The following is a 21,805-nucleotide window of genomic DNA, read 5'->3' as shown; positions in this document are numbered from 1 at the left end:
TGCGGTTAAAGGCGCTTCAGTCTGGAACCGCGTGACCGCTACTGTCGCAGGTTCGAATCCTGCCTCGGGCATGGATGTGTGTGATGTCCTTAGATTAGTTAGGTTTAATTAGTTCTAAGTTCTATGCGACTGATGACCTCAGAAGTTAAGTCGCATAGTGCTCAGAGCCATTTTTGATAGTGCCTGCACACGCTGTACATGGTACGGAAACAACTGGTTCTCCCGTAGCACTCTCCACACAGTGACGTGGACAATGTTACCTTGTACAGCAGCAACTTCTCTGACGCTGACAGTAGGGTTATCGTCAACTGCACGAAGAATTGCCTCGTCCATTGCAGGTGTCCTCGTCGTTCTAGGTCTTCGCCAGTCGCGAGTCATGGGCTAGAATGTTCCGTGCTCCCTAAGACGCCGATCAATTGCTTCGAACGTCTTTCTGTCGGGACACCTTCGCTCTGGAAACCTGTCTCGATACAAACGTACCGCGCCACGTCTATTGCCCCGTGCTAATCCATACATCAAATGGGCATCTGCCAACTGCGCATTTGTAAACATTGCACTGACTGCAAAACCACGTTCGTGATAAACACTAACCTGTTGATGCTACGTACTGATGTGCTTGATGCTAGTACTGTTGAGCAATGAGTCGCATGTCAACACAAGCACCGAAGTCAACATTACCTTCCTTCAATTGGGCCAACTGGTGGTGAATCGAGGAAGTACAGTACATACTGACGAAACTAAAATGAGCTCTAACATGGAAATTAAGCGTTTCCGGACACATGTCCACATAACAACTTTTCTTTATTTGTGTGTGAGGAATTTTTCCTGAAAGTTTGGCCGTACCTTTTTGTAACAACCTGTATGATTTCTAAGAAAGGCACTAGTGTGTCTACATACTCTGAAAGAACACCTAAGATATCAACTTTTATGCCACTCATGCTAACAGCTGTTCTGTTTTCGAATTCTGGAATATTTACTTCGACTTCTTTCGTGAAGGAATTACGGAAAACTGTATTTAGTAACTCCGCTTTAGTGGCACCGTCATCGGTAACATTTCAATCGCTATCGCGTAGTGACGGTATTGACTGTTTTTTGCCACTGGTGTACTTTACATACGACCAGAATCTCTTTGGGTTTTCTAACATATTTTGAGACAATGTTTCATTGTGGAAACTATTAAAAGCATCTCGCATTGACGTCCGCACTAAATTTCGAGCTTCCGTGAAACCTAGCCAGTCTTGGGGATTTTTCGTTCTTCTGAATTTGGCGTGCTTTATTCGTTGCTTCCGCAACAGGGTTCTGACGTGTTTCGTGTACCACGGTGGATCAGTATCGTCTCTTATTGACTTATGCGGTATGAATCTATGTATTGCTGTCGATACTGTATCTCTGCATTTGAGCCATATATGGCCTACACTTACATTAGCTTGGAAGGAATGGAGACTCTCTCTTAGGAAGGCATCAAGCGAATTTTTATCTGCTGGTTTAAATAGATATATTTTGCGTTTATTTCTAGTGGTTTTGGTTGATATGGTTTTGAGCCTCGCTACAATGGCCTTGTGTTCACTAATCCCTGTATCCGTCATGACGCTCTCTATTAGATTAGGATTATTTGTGGCTAAGAGGCCAAGTGTGTTTTCGCAACCATTTACAATTCGTGTGGGCTCATGAACTAATTGTTCAAAATAATTCTCAGATAAAGCATGTAGTACAATTTCGGAAGGTTTTCTGTGTACCACCTGCTTTGTACATGTATTTTCACCAACAAATCGAGGGTAGTTTGAAGTCTCCACCAATTATAACTGTATGAGTGAGGTACTTATTTGTAATGATAAAGAACACTCACCGGTCAACTAGATAATGATGCTGTACTCCTTCACCATGTGAGTCTTTCCATGGCTGCATTCGACCCCTGACGTCATTTTTTATGCATGACAATACACTGTGTCATCGAACAGCGGAGGTAGAGGAGCTGTTGCAACGAGAGGATGTTCGGTGCATGTACTGGGCTTCGCATTCCCCCGTCTTAAATTCCACCGAACAATTCTGAGGCGCGTTTGGGAAATGTATTGCGGCACGTCCACATGCACCAACGAGCATCCAACGGGTCAGTTGTCAACAGCGCTTGCCGGCCGGTGTGGCCGTGCGATTCTAGGCGCTTCAGTCTGGAACCGCGTGACCGCTACGGTCGCAGGTTCGAATCCTGCCTCGGGCATGGATGTGTGTGATGTCCTTAGGTTAGTTAAGTTTAATTAGTTCTAAGTTCTAGGGGACTGATGAGCACAGATGTTAAGTCCCATAGTACTCAGAGCCATTTGAACCATTTTTTGTCAACAGCGATTGCGCAGTAATGGAACGCCCTACCACAAGAACTCCCAACCGACCTAGTGGCCAGCATGGGATGATGATGATGTTTGGTTGTGGGGCGCTCAACTGCGCAGTCATCAGCGCCTGTACAAAGTCCCAATTTTTACAAAGTTCAATCTAGCCACTGTCACGAATGACGATAATAATGATGAAATGATGTGGACAACACCAACTCCCAGTCCCCGGGCACCGAAAATTCCCAACCTGGCCGGGAATCGAACCCGGAACCCCTTGATCCAGAGGTAGCAACGCTAGCCACTTTTTTTTTCTTCGTTTTGTTCGTAGTTGAGCGTTGTGTTTGGTCGTTGCGGACGTCACACGATATCCGTTACAGTTCGTTTGTTGATCCTTCCACTCAGTTTTTTTATTACAGAGGACAACCAGCTCTCTGGTCGAACACGCTGAGCTACCGTGCTGGCATCAAATGGTTCAAATGGCTCTGAGCACTATGGGACTTAACATCTATGCTCACCAGTCCCATAGAACTTAGAACTACTTAAATCTAAGGACATCACACAACACCCAGTCATCACGAGGCAGAGAAAATCGCTGACCCCGCCGGGAATCGAACCCGGGCGCGGGAAGCGAGAACGCTACCGCACGACCACGAGCTGCGGACTGTGCTGGCATCACTATACCACGAGCTGTGGACGCCAGCATGGGAGCACGATGCAGAGCAAGCACTGTGGTCTACGGTGACACACACCCTATTAAGAACCACATGCCATCAGCTGCATTGTCCAGCGGATCATCATAATTCGCGGTGGCTTCACATTAAGGACAGATCTAGGACAAAATGCATTCTTGTACTTAAACGTACACTTGTCCAAAAATATTACAGCTAAACAGCAAAACCTGAGACTATTACGTACAACATAATGTTTGATATTCTGTGCATTTTTTCTTTGGAAATGCTCTCGACATTGATTTTATAAGGATTTCATTTTTTAATTACCGTTGTTTCTATAATGTATCTTCTCTCGTAAACTAATCAAGCAATAAAACTGGAATTTCACAGTTTACATCTGAATAAGAGGCTAATAAAACGTGTGGAAAAGATTTTTGTTTAAGATGATAGTTACTTTGAAATTAATTTTTCAGATTTATGTTACACTGCACTGCTCTACTTTTCTCAAATTTTGAAGGAGATCTTTTCTCAGAGGAAAGATACCGGAAAAGTGCTACGCAGGATTGCTAAGTAAGTAATTCTTAAGTACTATGCCAAATTTCAGAACGTTAGCTTTTGCAGTGCCGGAGAAAATGTACATTATATCTCAAAAATGTCAGTTTGCAACAATTCGCATTTAAAGTTTTTATTTCAATTTTTGACAATATTGCTATTGCTCTAGTGAGTAATGTTGTCCGCATCCATAATATTTAGTCTCTTACTCGTCTTTCTGGAGTAATTCTTCCCCTGCTTCGTTTGCTTGGCCAAATTATGTATTGTTTCTTCTGCTGACTGAGCTCTGTCCAGTGGCACTTCATCGATATTTATGAGTAGCTTCAGTGTGAATGCACCTAGATGGAACTCTAGAACCTGCAGGAACTTAATCCCACCTACATTTTCACTATTTAACACTGACAGGCATCACATGCAGCTATCTTCACAGCAACCGTGGACACAAATACTGTATTTGAACAACGCATCCATATGAGATGATTGTACCTCTCATTTGCGTTCTGTGTTTTCCTACGTACACATTTTTCTCAGCAGTTCAGAATTGGCTAGGTACCTGAAAGTTGGATTTATAACATCTAAAACAGGAAGTGGCAAACAATGTTTGTGGGTGTATGGCTTTACACTGGCTCCTGCCTGAAGATATTTGCATATGTCGGAACCTGTTGCTAAAATCTTTGTCCCATTAACGCTAAATCAATACGCAAATTTCCAAACTCTTCTCTCATACAGAACTATTTCAATTCATTTATAGTAAGTAGTATGAGTCATTTACAAGAGCATTAGAATGAGTTCTGGAATTCAGGTTTCTGGGGGGAGACTGAGCAGCGTGTTTCATCATAGACTAGTGTGATATTTCGTAGAGTACGCTGTACTGTGGCGTCTCCTGTTTTCCAGTTATACCTACAGATTTTGCTTTTCGATTACATTTTTCTATTGGTTTGCCAAAGTACTTCAGTGACAAATAGGTTCGAGTTCAGTTTCAGTAATTACAGCCACAAGGAAACGTCCTGATCCACTACTTTTGTTCTAAGCTGATCAGAAATAGTCTGGAAAGCATGTTTGGTGTTCCAGGGTAAGCTGTGTTGAGAAATAATTGTCAAGAAAACATTAGACACATTGCGCCGTTTCAGAGCAATTTAGCACTGAAGTTAGCTAATCAGATCGTTGTGCGCAAATCACGCAGATGCACGCGATAAAATGCGGTAATGCACAGACATCTACGGGTCCTTGAATTGCCAGTTAAATGTGCCTTTTTCGGAAGCGATAATTTTAAACCAAGTGAGCAAAAGTTACATTTGTTTAGTTGGAAGGCAAACGAAAATCACCTTTGGTGACATTACCTGTGGCAGGCTGAATTTGAGCACACAACGACGTGGTTGCATAACTTCAGTGCTAAATAACTCGTAAGGGCGCAACATACCGAACTTTTTTTAACTATTATTTCTCATCAAAATCCACACTGCAACACCCTCACAAACTTCTGCACTGTTTCGACCAGTCCATATAATTCTTGGGTAGGACTTTTTGAGATCTTACCTGCTAATTATGTTGAAATATACAACTATGCCGTTTGATTCATAGTTCCACATATGAGGCGTGGCTATGAAATAACGGGTCTATTGCTCTAAAACATTTTATTCCAAAAACAATACATCTTTAGTTATTGTCCCCCTCAATATAGTCCCATTCTCTATCCCTACAAAGCTCCATGCGAATTTTCCGCTGACGGGCACGATGTTGGAAGTCCTCCTCTGTGAGCTCCTTGATGACCATGACGCTCTTCGTTTCACTGCTTCAGAAGACTGAAATCTTGTTCCTTTTAATGAAGATTTGACGTTAGGGAATAGATAAAAGTCTCATGGTGCTAGACCAGCCGAATAAGTTGGGGCTGCTGTACTTTTCTATAAATCTCTTAACATGCAATGCGGAATGAGCCAGTGAGTTGTCTTGATGCAGAACCCATGACTTGTTCTTCCACAAATCGGGTCAGAGATGAAGCGGTGCAGGAAAAAATGAGTTTGCAGCTCCATCAACAAACTAAAGCTGTGTGGTGTCTTCCAGAAATCGTAGAGCACACCAAAGTCGGCAATACATATCGATACCACAGACGTTAGCGCGGTCTTGCTGCAGTCGACAACAAACAACAGTAGGCGCTCCAGAAGATCACGCCCCCCCCCCCCCTCTCAGCGTAGCAGAATCCTCACACTGTCGTCAATATAGCGCAAAGCGTGCAAGCAGGAGCACAGCCCCGGTTCGTGACTTCTGAAGAAGTCGGCATCGTAGTGCAGGACCAAAGACTTGTTAAAGTTACACATGAACTTGTACTGTTGCAAAAGTCGAACATTGTACGTCAAGAGAACGTTTGATTAATTAGTGCATCAAGTGAAGCTTTTATAGGCGATGATAGCTGTAAATTATCCAGTACTCATTTGGCTTCGGAGAGTGTCAAAGTTAAGTAGACCTTTTATTCAGCCGGCCGCTGTGGCCGAGCGGTCCAAGGCGCTTCAGTCCGGAACCGCGCTGCTGCTACGGTCGCAGGTTCGAATCCTGCCTCGAGCATGGATATGGGTGATGACCTTAGGTTAGTTAGGTTTAAGAAGTTCTAAGTCTAGGGAACTGATGACCTCAGATGTTAAGTCCTATAGTGCTCAGAGCCATTTGAACCTTTTATTCATTTATGTAATAAAGTGAACTAATATTTCATGTGCTCTAGCCTGCTGAGGCTTCTCCCACAGCAGACAAAAAACCCACAATTATGGCTAGACGAAAGTCGTTTAGTCTGGTCACAATAAACTTCCTACACGGACGGTATGAACAAACTGGTTTCTTGAAACATCCTGGAAGATTAAAACTGTGTGTCGGACTGACACTCGAACTTGAGAACTTTGCCTTTCGCGGTAAGTGCTGTGAGGACGTGGCGTGACTCGTGCTTGGGTAACTCAGATGGTAGAGCACTTGCCCGCGAAAGGCAAAGTTCCCGAGTTCGAGTCTTGGTCCCTCACACAGTTTTAATCTGCCAGGAAGTTTCATGTCAGCGCACGCTCCGTTGCATAGTGAAAATTTCATTCTGGAAACTGGTTTCTTGTTGGGAGAAATACGTTTGTTGTGAAACGTCCCCTTTGAACAATTATACATGACTGTGCTTAAACTGACACACAATATTTTTTTAGCGCAACGCAATCTGACTTTCAATAATCCCTACAAAAGAATGGCCCTGACTAACATTACCTATACCTTTCGCAAATCACTTACCTCCCAAAAATCTTCGTTACTCGAACTATTGCAATACAGCGAGCGCCACTACTGCCAGCTAAATAAAATATTCAAACTACGGAAGGCACTAACTACTGATAGGTATAGTTAGCAAATGAAAGATTTTAATAGAGAACAAACAATGTATTTACCTTAATAGTCATAATATATATAGCAGTTCATGATATCCAGTCTTACAAATTTCAAAACTCCGCCATCTCTCTCCCCACATCCACCACTGCTGGCGGCTGACCTCCAACTGCGCAACGCTACGCGCTGTTCGCATCCACCTGCCCAACACTACAATGGCAGACAACAATGCAAACTAGCCACAGACTGCACACAGTACAGCCAGTGATTTTCATACAGAGCGCTACGTAACGTTGCCAATAAGAAAACATAAACAACCTACTTACAGGGTCTTTCTGGCATAAACAGCCTACTTACAGTTGCCAGGGTGACTATGTTGAGAAACTAATTTTTACACGGGAAGATTAACGATGTAGAATGTCAATAACGTCCGTTTCATTCAAAAAGCTATAAGAATTTTCACATAATAAAATTCGGAGGCATGACATTTCAGCATGCGCTAGTGCACAAGCGTGCACATTTCCGAAATAAATATTCAGTCTACACTATTTAGAAATGACATGCAGAAAACAAGCCCTTTGCGCTTGCGAAGGTTCTATCAACACATTATTAAAATTTTAAAATTTAGAATGTGTAGTCCAGGGTGCCATATTTGAAAATTTGGTACAAAATTCTAAGTGAAACTTGTTCAAATTTTGTTTAAAGTTTTACAAGGCGTGGTAGGATTCCACAGGAATCGCCAGCCATTCTGTGGAAGTCACTGGCTTATGAAAACAGCAGGATTGCACCAGGCCACGATACACTTTGCTTGATTAAAGGAAGACAGGCGCATTATGTCTGCTGTGGAGAACAGTCCCCGAAAATGGAAAAACCTACTCTGGTGCTCAAAATAGCGAAGCTAGAAGCCCTAGCCGACAGACGCCGCTAGGAGCTCATAGCAGGTGGTTATAACGAAAGTGTAGCTACCAACGGAAGCCCAGTGTGGGTGATGATAATCGTATGGCAGCAAAACTTGGCACATGTTAATGCGGAACCGATTCACGCTGAAAAAAAAGTTCTAAATTTGACCATTAGGGGAAAATCTGGCGCTGTGAATACAGGAGAACGTATAGAAATGATTCCATACGTAGTGGATTAGAAACTGGACGTGGTCAGAAAAGGTCAGACAAGTGAAAAAGGCGTACTTTTTATTTTATTATTAACCCCTGCTCACACAATTTGTTGAACATGAACACCGGAGCTATCGGCAAAATGCTTTACAGTGCCAGATTTGCACCTGGTAGGCAAAATTCGCATTAATTATTTTTACGGTGCACATCAGTTCCGCATTGACACATTAGCATATCTACCAAGTTTCGCTGTCATAAGATAATTGCAGCCCACAGTGGGCCTCCATAAGCAGCTGTACTTTTTTTTCCTTTGTTATTTTAACACCTTATACAAAGGTAGGCCGGCAACGGCAATATTACACCGCTCTTCGGCCACAGATAATACAAATAGGAACAGGAAGACATAGAAAAACAAAACATAATGGTGGACAAAAAACAGTAGGGACATGAGTAAAAAAACACGGAGCCGTTCACAGGCGTGGGAAATTAAAAAACGTTCAGCACTGGTACAGGAACACAGATGACTGAAATGTCACACATGAACGATGGAGTGTGGGCGGTGAACCACTAAAGCACTGACACGGTGGCACACACAATAAACTGATGGCGATGATCTCCACTGCACGTGTACAAGTCCGGGGACCTGCAAAAGGGGAAAAGGTGGAGTGAGAGGAGAGGGTGTAGATGCCAGTGACAGAGGAGATGGGAGGGGAAGGGAAGAAGGTAGGGGTGGTAGGGGAAGCCTGGGGGAGAGGAGGGGGGAGGAAGGGAGGAAGGGAGAGAGGGTGCCCTTGGGAAAGGACACAGGGGGTGGATTGAGAGGATCAAAGTTGGTAGGAGGGGTAGATGGAACGGATGAGGGCATCTTCAGGGAGTGGGAGTTGGTGGAAGCCACCTTGGGCGAGGGTATGGAGAGTGGAGAGGTGGAGAGCAGGTGGGATGTGGGAATACAGGCACGGCAGCAGACGGGAGTGGGAGAGGATGGGAGAGACAATGGGGTGAGGGGGGTCAAGTTTACAGGAGGTGTAGGGGATCCATATCCGTTCAAGGAAAAGGAGGAGGTGCGGTAACGGAATAAGGTCATACAGGATCCGCGTGGGGGAGGGGAGACGGATACGGTAGGCAAGGTGGAGAGCATGGCGTTCTAGGATTTGAAGGGATTTGTAAAAGGTAGGAGGGGCGAAGATCCAGGCAGGGTGGGCGTAGCAGAGGATAGGGCGGATGAGGGATTTATAGGTGTGGAGAATGGTGGAGGCGTCCAGATCCCATGTGCGGCCGGAAAGGAGCTTGAGGAGACAGTCGGGAGCGTGCCTTGGCTTGGATTGTCCGGAGATGGGGGGTCAAGGGTGACGCCAAGGTACTTGAGGGTGGGGGTGACTATGATAGGATGGCCATAAATGGTGATACAGAAGTCGAGGGGATGGAAGGAAAGGGTGGTTTTGCCTACAATGATCGCCTGGGTCTTGGAAGGATTGTAGCTGTACCTTAATTATATTATTACAGAACATCAGTGGCGGAGGGTGATATGAGCCGCCTGGTACCTATGCTGGACCATCTGAAGCAATCGAAATACACTATTGTGCTCATTTAAGGGAGACGAGTAATACTTGGCTGGCGACCTTTGTTAAGTACAAACTGTATTGGGCTGCGGTATACAGGCTTGAATAAAGCCGGTATTACAAGACGCACCTGATGTATACAAGTCAGGTGAAGAAAGCCCGCCATCTAGCGGAAGAAGGGGTGAAGCTGCAATTTTTGCAGAAGGTTTATCTGCCGGAGAGGAAACAAAACCATTCCATTCTGCGATGGATCCGTGCATATTCAGTAGAAGTGGTGTATGCGAGCATGCACAGAACGTAGCATTTTGAGTGAGCTCTCTGTTTGTTACTGGTTTCACTTACGTGAGCTCTTGAGAAATCTTGCGCGAGATATTTCACATACTTTTTAGTGAGTTATTTTTTTATAGGTACAGTGATAAAGCAAATGAAAATGCTCTTGTCTGTATTGCCGTTAAGAAAAGCTGTGTATCTACTGATAGCTTCTTACTGTAGAAATAGACTGAAACAGAGAAAGTATAAGTTTGCTTATTTAGGCATGCAGCAAATAAATGTGTTTATACAATCCCTGAGATATGCTGTAGCGTGTGAGTACGCCTACAAATGTTTAATTGCCGGCCGAAGTGGCCGTGCTGTTAAAGGCGCTGCCGTCTGGAACCGCAAGACCGCCACGGTCGCAGGTTCGAATCCTGCCTCGGGCATGGATGTTTGTGATGTCCTTAGGTTAGTTAGGTTCAACTAGTTCTAAGTTCTAGGGGACTAATGACCTCAGCAGTTGAGTCCCATAGTGCTCAGAGCCATTTGAACCATTTTTTGAAATGTTTAATTCTGTGTTTACATGTTTTTAGATATGTGTACGTATCTCCTTAACTGGTAAAAGTACAGCACGTGTTTGATTTGACCGCATCTTTCGTATTATTTCAGCATTCCACGAAGGATAGTGGTGAGAGAATAGCCACAAGAGGCCGAACAGTTGTGCCGGCTATGACCAACGGGGGCTGTAAAAGACTTTTGCTATTACCGCCATGTACGATGGACAGCACTTTTTCAAAACAAGGCACTTCCATTCTGCCGAAGTTCCTGAATTCTTGTGTATATTCGGGCCTGAACTACTTCATTAACAGGGAGTACACTTGTGTGTCTCTGCCTTCACCTCATCTTCCGTGCAAGTGTCGAACCCAGTTCCTACCGCTGCCATTACGTCGTCGTCCTGAACTTATTATAACGACTCAGGCGCACACGGTCACGGCAAATGCTGTATAGATACCTGCGTCCTCCGTGTCTAAAATGCTGTGATACATAACATACTTTCTTTTACCAGCATGACATAAAACGGACACTTTAGAGGTTAAAGTTTAGTCCAGAAATCTGTGTAATCAAAATGTAATTACGATTCTAGGTGTCCAATATAACAATAACTGCTTAATGAATACGAACCTAGACCTCTCAGAAGTTTGAAAAGGCGTAAACGCCAGTTTTACAAAGATATTAACATTTACCCTCAATAATGCCAACAAGTCTGCAGTTCCTCATATGTATCTTTGGGGTAAATGGAAGTGCCGTATGGCTAGGGCCTCCCGTCGCGTAGACCGTTCGCAAGTTGTTCGAGTTGACGCCACTTCCGCGAGTTGCGTGTCGATGGGGATGAAATGAGGATTATTAGGACAGCACAACACCGAGTCTCTGAGTGGAGAAAAATCTCCGACCCGATCGGGAATCGAACCCAGGCCGTTAGGCATGACAATCCGTTGCGTTGACCACACAATTACCAGGGGCGGGCATCTTTGGTTTGTTGGTGCAGTTTTACATGTTAGGTGTATCGTGCAATAGGGATAAAGCATTTGGCACACCGGACGAGGCAGCTAACATTCATGTGTACGCAGATGAAATACTGCACACACCACAAGTTGGTGAGCGTGATTTTCTCCTCTCCAGCGACATTTGTCGGCTTTATTTGACTCGTAAATCATACAGTTTGTTCACGGAAATCGACGCATGTAAAATTTCTACATTACCTTTATTACAATAAACATTTCCCTACTTGACCTTATGGTGTCATGTTGTTCTGTATGTGGTACACATAAATAAAAACTTCAGTATCCCTGAACATCTAATAAGAAAAAAATGAAAGGTACATGTCCACTCAGAAAGGACTTATAAAACTTCATCAAATCGAACAAACTCACTCCTGACAGAAATTATTTCATTTGATAGAAATCTTCCACAACTCTTTAGACACTCCGCCGAACAGGCGACGAAGGCCCAACGCAACCGACCGGCCGCCGTGTCATCCTCCGCACACAGGTGTCAATGCATGCGGACATCTAGCGCCGTAGTTCACCTCACAAGGCCTGAGAACACCGCGCTTGGTAACAGCACTCGGCAGATTGCATGGTCATCCATCCAAGTACTAGCCCAGCCCGACAGCGCTTAACTTCGGTGATCTGAGGAGAACCGGTGTTAGCACTGCGACAAGGCCGTTGGCTTAGAAACGCGAAGGCGTAAAACAACTTAGATACAGCGGTACACAAACCGTCACTCAGTCCACCCTCGAATCCGGAGCGCAGCACCTCAAGCAACTTCGCTATGCTGAAACTCAGATTCTGCTGGCCTCCTGTTTTATATTACAAACTTCTGAAGACTTTAATCGTCGAAATATGACTGACATTTAATTATAACAAATGCTAACAAGAACGACACGTTTTCAAGAGTCCTGAATGGATCGTTACTTTAAAACGGCTTGCTCTTATAGCACGCGAATTAGAACGCGAAAATAGCTCGTCTCTTTATGACATCAAATCGTACCAATAGCGATTCCGTTCTCGAGACATTCCATGTGCTGGTGATTAGAAACAGTACATATTCGTGGGAAGTAAAGTACAACATAAAACCCATCGAATATAGGCTTCTACTGAACACGATAAACGCAGTATTGCATCTTGCTTTCTGCTTGTGACGTTCTTGCTTCCTATTGATTCTACTTTGCGTGGCACATTGCCGAAAGATCGCAACACTTACTTTGTGTTCCACATAACGAAATTGCTCCTCAACAAGAAACAAAAGGAAGTGACGTCACAGAACTCACAAGCGCCACGTCAGGGTTAACTAACACACCCCGTGCGCTGACGGCTTAACGGAAAGGTTGGCAGTTGGCGGTTCCAGACTTGTATAGGAGCGGTGCGTCGTGTAATACCGGCTTAATGTTCCATCTGCAGTTTACGACTGCAGATGTTCGCGATCATGCAAGTGTTATGACGAAATCCGGTATCCAGTGGCTGTTTACGGGTTGTGGGCGACGGGTACTCACAGGTGTCGGCGAGGCGCGCCCGGGCTGACCTTGGGCAGCGGCAGCCAGGCTATCGGCAGCCGACTGGCGGCGAGCCCGTGGTATTCCGGCGGCCCCTCCCGTGCACACGACGCCTACAGATGGCCGCCGCGCCGCCTTGATGCACGCTGCACGACCGCCGCCTTTGATATTCACTGAACGCCCTGCCGTTACGTGGACGCCTTCCCGATGGTCCAGCACATCCGCGAGGCCCCGAGCCTGAGAAACTCACACACCAAAACACCTCGCCTCCGTCGCCAGGAGCCCAAAAGAACGTTTCACACTGAAGAGCCAAATAAACTGGTACACCTGCCTAATATCGTGTATGGTCCCCACAAGCACAAAAAAAGTGCGGTGGTATGGACTCGGCTAATGTCTGAAGTAGTACTGGAGGGAACTGACACCATGAATCCTGCAAGGTTGTTCATAAATCCGTAAGAGTACGACAGGGTGGAGATATCTTCTGAACAACACTTTGCAAATCATCCCAGATATGCTCAATAATGCTCATTTCTGAGGAGTTTGGTGACCAGCGGAAATGTATAAACTCAGAAGATTGTTCCTGGAGCCACTCTGTAGCGATTATGGACTTTTGGGGTGTCGCATTGTCGTGCAGGAATAGACCAAGCTATCGGAATGCACAATGGACATGAATGGAGCAGGTGATCAGACAGGATGGTGATCACCTGTCAGAGTCGTATTTAGACGTACCAGGCATCCCGTATCACTCCTACTACACACGCCCCACACCGTTACAGAGCCTCCACTAACTTTAAGAGACCCCTGCTGACACGCAGGGTGCAAGGATTCATGAAGTTGTTTGTCTCCATCCTTACAAACGTCCATTCATACTATTTGAAACGAGACTGGTCCTACCAAGAAACGTGTTTCCAGTCATCAACAGTCCATTGTCGATGTTGACAGGCCCAGGTCAGGCGTAAAACTTTCTTTTTTTATTTTTATTAAAATGAAATTCCTCCTGCTGTACTTAAAATTTTTTATTTACTTCGCTACTAGTTTCCCACCTTCATCCAGTTTAAATACACTCCTGGAAATTGAAATAAGAACACCGTGAATTCATTGTCCCAGGAAGGGGAAACTTTATTGACACATTCCTGGGGTCAGATACATCACATGATCACACTGACAGAACCACAGGCACATAGACACAGGCAACAGAGCATGCACAATGTCGGCACTAGTACAGTGTATATCCACCTTTCGCAGCAATGCAGGCTGCTATTCTCCCATGGAGACGATCGTAGAGATGCTGGATGTAGTCCTGTGGAACGGCATGCCATGCCATTTCCACCTGGCGCCTCAGTTGGACCAGCGTTCGTGCTGGACGTGCAGACCGAGTGAGACGACGCTTCATCCAGTCCCAAACATGCTCAATGGGGGACAGATCCGGAGATCTTGCTGGCCAGGGTAGTTGACTTACACCTTCTAGAGCACGTTGGGTGGCACGGGATACATGCGGACGTGCATTGTCCTGTTGGAACAGCAAGTTCCCTTGCCGGTCTAGAAATGGTAGAACGATGGGTTCGATGACGGTTTGGATGTACCGTGCACTATTCAGTGTCCCCTCGACGATCACCAGTGGTGTACGGCCAGTGTAGGAGATCGCTCCCCACACCATGATGCCGGGTGTTGGCCCTGTGTGCCTCGGTCGTATGCAGTCCTGATTGTGGCGCTCACCTGCACGGCGCCAAACACGCATACGACCATCATTGGCACCAAGGCAGAAGCGACTCTCATCGCTGAAGACGACACGTCTCCATTCGTCCCTCCATTCACGCCTGTCGCGACACCACTGGAGGCGGGCTGCACGATGTTGGGGCGTGAGCGGAAGACGGCCTAACGGTGTGCGGGACCGTTGCCCAGCTTCATGGAGACGGTTGCGAATGGTCCTCGCCGATACCCCAGGAGCAACAGTGTCCCTAATTTGCTGGGAAGTGGCGGTGCGGTCCCCTACGGCACTGCGTAGGATCCTACGGTCTTGGCGTGCATCCGTGCGTCGCTGCGGTCCGGTCCCAGGTCGACGGGCACGTGCACCTTCCGCCGACCACTGGCGACAACATCGATGTACTGTGGAGACCTCACGCCCCACGTGTTGAGCAATTCGGCGGTACGTCCACCCGGCCTCCCTCATGCCCACTATACGCCCTCGCTCAAAGTCCGTCAACTGCACATACGGTTCACGACCACACTGTTGCTGCATGCTACCAGTGTTAAAGACTGCGATGGTGCTCCGTATGCCACGGCAAACTGGCTGACACTGACGGCAGCGCAGCTAGCGCCATTCGACGGCCAACACCGCGGTTCCTGGTGTGTCCGCTGTGCCGTGCGTGTGATCATTGCTTGTACAGCCCTCTCGCAGTGTCCGGAGCAAGTATGGTGGGTCTGACACACCGGTGTCAATGCGTTCTTTTTTCCATTTCCAGGAGTGTATGTATCTACGAAGAGTAAAGCTTTCAGTCGTGCAGTAACTAGTGTGTAGACACACTAATTACTGCCCTCCATCCATGTTGAGCACGTGTTGATATCACCACGGACTTCTAGACTGAGCCACACACACAACTGATTTCATCAAAGTGTACGGGTCTCAAGATGGCGTTGACGCAACGCCCAAAGTAGTAGCGAAGTAAATAAAAAAGTAAATAAAAAATCTGAAGTACAGCTGGAGGAACTTCATTTTAATAAAAATTATACCAGCTGTGTCTCACCTTCATCCAGTTTAAATATGGATGTACCAAGAGTAAAGCTTTCTGTCATGCAGTCATCAAGGGTACACGAATGGGCCTTCGGCTCCGAAAGCCCATATCGATGATGTTTCGTTGAATGGTTCGCACGCTGACACTTGTTGATGGCCCGACATTGAAATACGCTGCAATTTGAGGATTGGTTGCAGTTCTGTCACGTTGAACGATTCGCGTCAGTCGTCGTTGGTCCCGTTTTTGCAGGATCTTTTTCCGGCCGCAGCGATGTCGGAGAATCGATGTTTTACCGGATTCCTGATATTCTCGGTTGTTTGTTGTTGTTGTGGTCTTCAGTCCTGAGACTGGTTTGATGCAGCTCTCCATGCTACTCTTTCCTGTGCAAGCTTCTTCATATCCCAGTACCTACTGCAGCCTACATCTTTCTGAATCTGCTTAGTGTATTCATCTCTTGGTCTCCCTCTACGATTTTTATCCTCCACGCTGCCCTCCAATACTAAATTGGTGATCCCTCGATGTCTCAGAACATGTCCTACCAACCGATCCCTTCTTCTACTCAAGTTGTGCCACAAGCTCCTCTTCTCCCCAATTCTATTCAATACCTCCTCATTAGTTATGTGATCAACCCATCTAATCTTCAGCATTCTTCTGTAGCACCACATTTCGAAAGCTTCCATTCTCTTCTTGTCTAAGCTATTTATCGTCCACGTTTCACTTCCATACATGGCTACACTCCATACAAATACTTTCAGACACGACTTCCCGAGACTTAAATCTATACTCGATGTTAACAAATTTTTCTTCTTCAGAAACGCTTTCCTTGCCATTGGCAGTCTACATTTTATATCTTCTCTACTTCAACCATCATCAGTTATTTTGCTCCCCAAATAGTAAAACTCCTTTACTACTTTAAGTGTCTCATTTCCTAATTTAATTCCCTCAGCATCACCCGACTTAATTCGACTACATTCCATTATCCTCGTTTTGCTTTTGTTGATGTTCAGCTTATACCCTACTTTCAAGACACTGTCCATTCCGTTCAACTGCTCTTCCAAGTCCTTTGCTGTCTCTGACAGAATTACAATGTCATCGGCGAACCTCAAAGTTTTTATTTCTTCTCCGTGGATTTTAATACCTACTCCGAACTTTTTTTTTGTTTCCTTTATTGCTTGCTCAATATACAGATTGAATAACACTGGGGATAGGCTACAACCCTGTCTCACTCCCTTCCCAACCACTGCTTCCCTTTCATACCCCTCGACTCTTATAACTGCCATCTGCTTTCTGTACAAATTGTAAATAGCCTTTCGCTCCCTGTATTTTACCCCTGCCACCTTCAGAATTTGAAAGAGAGTATTCCAATCAACATTGTCAAAAGCTTTCTCTAAGTCTACAAATGCTAGAAACGTAGGTTTGCCTTTTCCTAATCTTTCTTCTAAGATAAGTCGTAGGGTTAGTAGTGCCTCACGTGTTGCAACATTTCTACGGAATCCAAAGTGATCTTCCCCGAGGTCAGCTTCTATCAGTTTTCCATTCGTCTGTAAAGAATTCGCGTTAGTATTTTGCATCCGTGACTTATTAAACTGATAGTTCGGTAATTTTGACATCTGTCAAACCTGCTTTCTTTGGGAATGGGATTATTATATTCTTCTTGAAGTCTGAGGGTATTTCGCCTGTCTCATACATCTTGCTCACCAGATGGTAGAATTTTGTCAGGACTGGCTCTCCCAAGGTTGTCAGTAGTTCTAATGGAATGTTGTCTACTCCGGGGGCCTTGTTTCGACTCAGGTCTTTCAGTGCTCTGTCAAACTCTTCACGCAATATCATATCTCCCATTTCATCTTCATCTACATCCTCTTCCATTTCTATAATATTGTCCTAAAGTACATCGCTCTTGTATAGGCCCTCTATATACTCCTTCCACCTTTCTGCTTTCCCTTCTTTGCTTAGAACTGGGTTTCCATCTGAGCTCTTGATATTAATACAAGTGGTTCTCCTTTTTCCAAAGGTCTCTTTAATTTTCCTGTAGGCAGTATCTATCTTACCCCAAGTGAGATAAGCCTCTGCATCGTTACATTTGTCCTCTAGCCACCCCTGCTTAGCAATTTTGCTCTTCCTGTCGATATCATTTTTGAGACGTTTGTATTCATTTTTGCCTGCTTCATTTACTGCGGTTTTATATTTTCTCCTTTCATCAGTTAAATTCAACATTTCTTCTGTTACCCAAGGGTTTCTACTAGCCCTCGTCTTTATACCTATTTGATCCTCTGCTGCCTTCATTATTTCATCCCTCAAAGCTACCCATTCTTCTTCTACTGTATTTCTTTCCCAGATTCCTGTCAATTGTTCCCTTATGCTCTCCCTGAAACTCTGTACAATCTCTGGTTCTTTCAGTTTATCCAGGTCCCATCTCCTTAAATTCCCACCTTTTTGCAGTTTCTTCAGTTTTAATCTACAGTTCATAACCAATTGATTGTGGTCAGAGTCCACATCTGCCCCTGGAAATGTCTTACAATTTAAAACCTGGTTCCCAAATCTCTGTCTTACCATTATATAATCTATCTGATACCTTTTAGGTACACTCGTGAAATGGTCGCACTTCATCCCTACCTCGGAGATGCTGTGTCCCATCGCTCGTGCGCCAATTAGAACTCCACGTTCAAACTCACTTAAATCTTGACAACGTGCCATTGCAGCAGCAGTGACCGATATAATAAGTGCGTCCGACCCTTGTTGTCTTTTCTAGGCGTCGCCGATCGCAACGCCGTATTCTGCCTGTTTACTTATCTCTGTATTTGAATACGCATGCCTATACCAGTTTCCTTGGCACTTCAGTATATTTTAGCACTGAAAATGGATAGTTATTGCCGAAATCTAGATGTACAGACAGCTGAAGACTAATGAGATTGCGACTGACTCTCCGTCCAAACAACCCATTGACCTCGAAACTTGTAGCACGCCTCTGTCAAACCAGAATTCTCAACTTATACCACACACTACTGATGTAGTGCCCCTTGCCCATTACCCTCATTACTGGCGGCATTTAGCCGATTCCTCTAAGAGTTCGAGCCTGGGTTGCATCTGTACTGAAGAGATCACCAGCCGTCTTCTACGTAATTATACACTCCTGGAAATGGAAAAAAGAACACATTGACACCGGTGTGTCAGACCCACCATACTTGCTCCGGACACTGCGAGAGGGCTGTACAAGCAATGATCACACGCACGGCACAGCGGACACACCAGGAACCGCGGTGTTGGCCGTCGAATGGCGCTAGCTGCGCAGCATTTGTGCACCGCCGCCGTCAGTGTCAGCCAGTTTGCCGTGGCATACGGAGCTCCATCGCAGTCTTTAACACTGGTAGCATGCCGCGACAGCGTGGACGTGAACCGTATGTGCAGTTGACGGACTTTGAGCGAGGGCGTATAGTGGGCATGCGGGAGGCCGGGTGGACGTACCGCCGAATTGCTCAACACGTGGGGCATGAGGTCTCCACAGTACATCGATGTTGTCGCCAGTGGTCGGCGGAAGGTGCACGTGCCCGTCGACCTGGGACCGGACCGCAGCGACGCACGGATGCACGCCAAGACCGTAGGATCCTACGCAGTGCCGTAGGGGACCGCACCGCCACTTCCCAGCAAATTAGGGACACTGTTGCTCCTGGGGTATCGGCGAGGACCATTCGCAACCGTCTCCATGAAGCTGGGCTACGGTCCCGCACACCGTTAGGCCGTCTTCCGCTCACGTCCCAACATAGTGCAGCCCGCCTCCAGTGGTGTCGCGACAGGCGTGAATGGAGGGACGAATGGAGACGTGTCGTCTTCAGCGATGAGAGTCGCTTCTGCCTTGGTGCCAATGATGGTCGTATGCGTGCAGGTGAGCGCCACAATCAGGACTGCATACGACCGAGGCACACAGGGCCAACACCCGGCATCATGGTGTGGGGAGCGATCTCCTACACTGGCCGTACACCACTGGTGATCGTCGAGGGGACACTGAATAGTGCACGGTACATCCAAACCGTCATCGAACCCATCGTTCTACCATTCCTAGACCGGCAAGGGAACTTGCTGTTCCAACAGGACAATGCACGTCCGCATGTATCCCGTGCCACCCAACGTGCTCTAGAAGGTGTAAGTCAACTACCCTGGCCAGCAAGATCTCCGGATCTGTCCCCCATTGAGCATGTTTGGGACTGGATGAAGCGTCGTCTCACTCGGTCTGCACGTCCAGCACGAACGCTGGTCCAACTGAGGCGCCAGGTGGAAATGGCATGGCATGCCGTTCCACAGGACTACATCCAGCATCTCTACGATCGTCTCCATGGGAGAATAGCAGCCTGCATTGCTGCGAAAGGTGGATATACACTGTACTAGTGCCGACATTGTGCATGCTCTGTTGCCTGTGTCTATGTGCCTGTGGTTCTGTCAGTGTGATCATGTGATGTATCTGACCCCAGGAATGTGTCAATAAAGTTTCCCCTTCCTGGGACAATGAATTCACGGTGTTCTTATTTCAATTTCCAGGAGTGTATGTATGTTGTGTCTCTTCTTTCGGACATGGTCATTCATTTCTGTTATTTTTCAGGCATAAAGTTCTTTCGGACGTGGCCGAAAGAACAGACACTGCATACATATAATTAAGGAGAAGACGGCTGGTGATCTCGTCATTGCAGATGCACGCCAGGCTCGAAACTTATGGGAATTGGCGAAACGCCGCTAGTAATTAGGATAATCGGCAAGGAGCACTACATTTGTGGCGTGTGGTGTAAGTTGAGACTTTGAGTCGGACGGGAGGCGTGCTAGGGTAGTCCGTGCAGTTGCAATGACTACTGTGTCCGGATGGTGCTGTGGTCAGCGCATCTGCCTAGTAAGCAGGAACCTGGGTTCGAATCCCGTTGAGGCACAAACTTTCAATTTTCCCATTGATTTAAATCAATACCCACTCGCATCCAATGTCTCTAATACTTTTGTGCCTTGATTCATAGTGGATTCTGGATCAAAATGGTCTCAGTTCTTCAGGACATGTCTGGAAGAACAGACAGCACATACAAACATAGAGAAATTAGATATGTTACTCTTTTACGGCGAATGCTCGTTTGTGTCCATTCTAAGAGTTGGCTCTTTTTAATGTTCAGAATTTATTGTCACCCGATTTTTATTAATGCATTTTCATGTTGCTCTAATAGCAATGCATGGTGCAATATTCAATAGTAGATATGAAGTCAGAACATGTTCAGGTTTACCGATTACATTTTGCGCCAATGCTTAAGGAATGTTTGCTCTTTGGCTCTTTCACGTATGTCACTGAACAGTGGTGTTGTGTCTCGCAGTATGACATAGTGACTTATTCAGCTCTCTGTTACAGATCAAGATAGTTCCACTTTCCCTGCTTGTTGGTCCTTCAGCAGGTGATGGAGCACGTGACACTGTTGCCGCCCATACCGCATCGGTACTGTCGGTTAGGTCCTCATATCCAGCGCCTAGGTCAAGGAAGGGACATGGAGCGTCTGGATGTGTGCTGCATCTAGCCGACTGTTGAGGCGCTTTAGAAAAAAAAAGAACTGAAATGGAATAAGTAAATTTTACAATAAAAATTTGTATCAGCCTTGAAAATCCCCAGTCGTAAAATCCCAGCTCACCACTCCTACTTTCCCACGCTCTCTATACGTGTCCCAAGCGTCACACTGCGTTTCTTACGGCAGGTGTGTCGTAGCCTAGTAAAGAACTAGTTAAAGGGACATCAGGGGAGTTACACGCCAATGAAGGTCAGTATTTCTATTTTTCTTTCAAATTTATTTAACTTCAGTACAGTAGTCAATTTCTTGTTATTAAGGCTGGACAACTGCACTGAAGTCAAACAAATCCGGAAAAAACTTACTTTTAGTCGCACTTCTTAAGTCAATCACGTCTAATTACAAAAGTCTGTATCGTCTGGCAGCCCATCTATTTAGAAATTGACACATAAATGAGAGCCTCATCACAAGTTCCCTGACGTATAACTCACAGTAAAGCAGCCGCTAAACGAGCAAAGAACTCGCTGCCGGACAAGTGAAAAGAACAAAAGCACTCACAACCAATAATATCTTCAATATAAAGACCAGTGTGTAGAATATATGAGTCTGGCTATATACCATCTGACTTTCGGAAAAGTATCATCCACACAATTCCGAAGACGGCAAGAGCTGACAAGTGCGAGAATTATCGCA

General features: G+C 45.7%; 1 long non-coding RNA gene across 1 annotated transcript in view; it reads left to right on the top strand.

The window, feature by feature from the left end:
• Positions 1 to 21,152, top strand: part of LOC124589793 — a 153,132-nt gene extending 131,980 nt beyond the window's left edge. The window contains exon 3 of the long non-coding RNA XR_006976269.1: positions 20,965 to 21,152. This is a non-coding gene — a long non-coding RNA (uncharacterized LOC124589793). The remainder of the gene's footprint in view (positions 1 to 20,964) is intronic.
• The last annotated feature ends 653 nt before the right edge of the window (positions 21,153 to 21,805 follow it).

This window comes from Schistocerca americana, chromosome 2, assembly GCF_021461395.2.
Source record: "Schistocerca americana isolate TAMUIC-IGC-003095 chromosome 2, iqSchAmer2.1, whole genome shotgun sequence".
In the NCBI taxonomy this organism is placed as follows: Eukaryota; Metazoa; Arthropoda; class Insecta; order Orthoptera; family Acrididae; genus Schistocerca; species Schistocerca americana.
This window is presented reverse-complemented; position numbering and strand designations above follow the sequence as displayed.